Source organism: Orbicella faveolata, unplaced genomic scaffold, assembly GCF_042242905.1.
Source record: "Orbicella faveolata isolate gen_17 unplaced genomic scaffold, um_ofav_v1 contig_1, whole genome shotgun sequence".
NCBI classification, from domain to species: domain Eukaryota; kingdom Metazoa; phylum Cnidaria; class Anthozoa; order Scleractinia; family Merulinidae; genus Orbicella; species Orbicella faveolata.
Genome location: NW_028301536.1, coordinates 36,712,501 through 36,717,576, shown reverse-complemented (window position 1 = coordinate 36,717,576; position 5,076 = coordinate 36,712,501).

Below are 5,076 nucleotides of genomic sequence, written 5' to 3'. Positions count from 1 at the left end.
ATTGTTTGGACCTGTATTTTTGAAGCTGCGGGAAGCAAGGCGGAAGGAAACATTTCATATAATTACCGATTTCACATTGTCACACGTTTTAAGTCGTAACTCCAAATAACCAATGTAAATTGTTCTCAAAGTTTGCAGTGAAATTCGTCGGATAAGCGAAAAGGATGTGTTCCCTAAGCGGTCCGCAGATAATGTTACGCGGTCATATTTTCGACGCTATTGCACAGGATCTTTGTCGCACTGCTGATTTCCAAACCTTCGAAAAACTCTGTGAGTCTAACAATTTTGTTATCATGTAATTCTAGAGGATTAATCTTCGACTTTCATCTGAATCGAAAGAGAAATAAGTGTTGGTTAGCGGCGTACAGTTGCGATCTATTTACATATCAGTATAACGCTTCTTGATCATGACCGGATCACACAACTTTGCCGGTTATGTTATAAATATTGCGGGATTGGAAGATATAGGTTGTAGGTAGTATTTCTACAAATTGCTGGTTAGCTTTAAGCAGAAAATTTATGAAAATAGCGTTCGAAAGTCTGCGGAACAAATTCCAGTGAGAGTTCTTCAATGGTTCTCACAGATTCAGTTCGCTTGTTTCGGTTCGACAAAATCAACCATCGTTTACGTCTTTATTGCACCATTAGCCGATCATCGTCAGTAAATTGTACAGTATATCTTTCTTTAAATCTGGAATATTGCTGCAACAGCCGATAGCACCTCTGGAAGGCGTTTCTGCGCACTTTTCGAATGTGTATTGCACCATCCTGAAGGAAATGAGAGGAAATGAGATATCCAACCTTCCTGGGTAGACGTCACAAGAGCCGCTGGACCCATTCTCCTCAAACTCGGTCGTGAAACAAAATGGCGGTGTTTTGGAGCTATTTTCGAGATTTCGTCGTGGCACAGAAAATCGAGGATTTAACGGAATTCAAAAATTTTTTCGCAGAACTATTTCAAATAATAAGTAGATTCGTTCTAGCGAAAAAAAAATTGGGGGTTAGGTGCACTTTAATAAACCAAATTTAGTAGAATAGACGGCGAAAGAAACTTTACATTAATATGTCGATACGAAATTTCTCATATTTGCCTTTTGCTTGGGTTATTCCTTTGATGACTTTCAGACTGCCCAGTAAAATTCACACGAGTTGGTTGCTATAGAGACTCGCTGATAAATCCACGCCCCATACCCGAACTTATAATGACCGACCGCGATCCAGCTAGCCATGTGTACAGCGGTAAACCGATCGACTGGAAAAACTGGAACGAATATCTTCCCAACTTGGTTTGTAGGTGTGCTAACAAAACAAGGGATAAAGGTTACAACGTCTTTGGATTACAATTTTATGGTAAAAACGCTTTCGCTGTCTTTTCTGTTTTTTTTTTTTTTTCACTTCACACACTGTCCATGAAAACTAAATGATTATTTGGCCATGATCCTGACCAGACAGGCGAACATGTTACGCTTACATTATTCCGATAGAAGAGGAACCCCAATAATAAATATCAGTTTCTTAGACTTTTCAGGCGTGAGCTAATTACGTTGAACCAGTGGAAGGGCATTTCACCAGCCGGGCTTCTTGTCTATTTCACCCGTAACTTTTGAACTTCGATCGATTTTGTGTATCCTAGTGAAGTCACTGGAAAGTGCAACTAACGCGTGTGTTGTGGCCTTTATTCGAAATCTTTTAGGAGAATGTTGGTCAGATTTTGATGGCGAAGACACTTATTTCAGAGACGGTCCCTCGAAAGACTGTGTTACCCATGATTTGAACTTGTGTGGCCCGCAAGAAAAGTATTGTGTTGGAAAGAACGCAGTAAATTTTGTGTATTCTTTAAATGGTGAGTAAAATAATTTAATTTATAAAAACACGTGCAAAATATTAAATTAGTCGAGGTAATGGCAAAATATCACGAGCCGTCTATCTGCCTATGTTACAATTTAGCATTTTTTATTTTATCTTCAGGTTTAACATCCACGCCAAGGCCTCCAATAACCACGAAACCAAGTACAAAACCAACACTGAAGAGATGTTTAAGAGGTTTTTCCACTAGATATTTTGTGTTGAATTATCTGTGAAGTGTCTTGAAGTGTCCCTATAGTATAATCAGAGTGATTAGGTTATCTAACTTGTTCCTTTGTAATCTTCTAGTTGTTGTAAATTCGTTACACATCCCAATTTTAACCTAAGGTAGTAAAAGAATTGATTTAGAGTTATTATTCATAATTACTTCTTGTCTTGTGTTTCAAAAGCCGATACCTAATCTGATAAAAGGTCTTGGCCTCTTTCAGTTTGCTCAGGATGTCCACTAATGTGCCCACAGCTGCAACAACCAGCGGTATACCAATCCACAACCCGTCATCCACAAGGGGAATGTCCTGCTATTTGCTCGAATCTTTGCGTTTCTGGTACTATGGCCGATGTTACGTGTGAAGAAGATTACTTTTTTCATTGGCAACACAAGGAGATCACAACCGGACTCCCAAAACAGCTGGAAATCGAGCCGAGTACAACAGCGCCTTACGTCGCTCGGGAAAATCTAGCCCAGCGTTGTGCGTGAAAGCAAAGTCTATCACATGCTGTCCAGAACGTAAAATTTAAGATAGTGGTAGAAGTTAAGGTACTGCGACTCCGAAATTTAACTTAAAATAGCTTTACTCTAGCACACCTGTTAGTCAAAAAACCTCCCTCAATTTAAGTTCGTTTCCTTTAGATGCTGAGGTCGAATTCCACACACTAGGTTTATTGTATTTTAACCGGCGATTCGCTGAAACAAATTAAAAACAAGCTAAACATATGGAACGATAAAAAACGAAATATAAATAACGCAAGTGAAAAATTACGGAAAAATAACTGAACTTAAAGATTTGCGGACGGTTACGACGACTAAAACACAATAACAACAGCAAAAAACTAACAGCAGAAGAAGCTACACAGAACAATGAAACAATAAATAAAATGTACAGGCAAATAGTCGGCGAAGCTAATTATAATAATAAACATTCACAGGATAACTGAAAAACGAAATACAAAAAACCTAAGTACAAAAGTACAACAAAGGCTCCGATGATTTTTGATGGTCAAAATATAATTTCCGCTATTGCTTGGCTTAGTAAATGTCGCAAAATTAAACATACCATAAAATTTAAACAAGATGAAAAAAGTGAACGAAATTTCGCCGACTTACCATTGGAGTGAATGCAGTTTTTTTCACCTATTTTTGGAACGGTTTTCTTGTGATCTGAATCAATCTTTTGCAATAGATTACACTCGTAAAGCTTCGCAGTTCAGACCAGAAGGGCGTTAGCTGTGGGCTAATTTTAGATTTTTTCCACTTCCCAAAGAACCCATTTCTCCTTTATGATATTTGATCTGAAATGTAATCGATACTTGACATGTATGTTTCACACAAAAAGAAACTGAGTTTTGTAAACTGATTACAGGAAATTGATTTGAAATTTGGCATCGACAATTATCTCTGTTTGATGCTTTTATAAGTCAGTATACTACAGAGGGCGGATTTCGGGTCAAACATTATCGGAATAAACAACGGATACCGGAGATAACGATATTGAAAGAGATTTATAGCATGTTTCGGAAAGGTGACGTCACTCGATTTCATACAGGGAAACTGAATTTTCATGAAGAGGGGCATATAATCAAACGGAACCTACCATCAACTCTCAGTTTGTTCTTTGTGTAACAGCAAGATCTGTTCAAAACAAAACATGAAACAGTTTAAGATAACATTTTTGGCACTGAAAATTAACCGAGTCACCGCTTTAGTTTTATATTTTGCAATCTAGTGATGTGTTATCAGTTTTTATTACATCATTATTTCGCTGAATTTCAGATTTTCACTCCTTTTGTTGTTGCAGACTTTTTGGGCAATCTGGATACACTTATTTTAGATTCAAGCATTGATGTTGCAAAAGTGATCCTCGTAGTAAACTTAGTCCTGGTAGGATGACCTAAACATTCTTCAATGGACAAATACCTGCTGCGACTCACTGCGCGAAAAAAAAGCAAGATACGAAAAATTTGACTTAGCAAAAATTTTTAGAAATTGCTCCAAAAAGGATAAAACTAAATATTGTAGATTTAAAAACATAACACAAAGAACTTTTCATCAGATTTGGAAAATGGCACACAAAAAAAACACCTGTTAAAGGAGAGAAAAATTATGCAAAACAAAAAACATATTGTATTCAACTCGGCAATGGAATATTTTTTGAACGGAATTATGAAAACATCACATCGACATAACGAAAACTACAGTTTAAATACAGTTATTAACTTTAAAAGTCCATGTACTCAAAATGTCTAATAGCTTGCAGCCATAATTCGTCAGCAAAATGTGTTCACAGCGTGTTAATACTTAAAGTCAAAACTTTACTTTATGTTGATTTGCGATTGAACGAGTAAATATTGATTCATTAACGGGATAAAGTGGCAAATATTGATTTTCAAGCGTGGAAGTGTTATTTCAAGCTTCAGCCCGTACCGCAAGCGAGAAATTAAGTGATATCAGCCACATAAGAGGGTTCTCTGTGGGCTTTTATCTCAAATTAATTAACAAAGATCAAGAAAAATCTTTTCCATTTTCTTAGAGCAATTACTTATTGTTTACTAGAATGTTTTGCTTGGTGGAATGATAAACATACTTGATACTTTAGCTGTCTACTCGGCTAGTCTAAACTATGAACTGTATTCAACGAAAGTTTTTGTAGTTCATCAAATAAATTTTAGAGTTGCCTCACTGATATCTTTTTGTTTGCTGTAGAGATTTCTTTTCTTTAGCAATGACGTAAACAAACTTAGTAGATAGACAATATCCAGATTCCAGTGATTATCTACTAAAATCTTTCTTTTTGTTTCCTCGGGCAGTGTATTCGTTTCATTAATATCTTCACAAGAGCAATGCAAACAAAATACAACGGCTCTAAAGTTAGAGTTTAATGGAAAATATAAATGTTATTAAGCAAGATAACGATGAATTTCTCCAATCAGAAATTGTGTCTTGAAAGTTTTAAGATTTGGAATGGTGTGAAGTTTAAGAGGTTGTCATCCTCC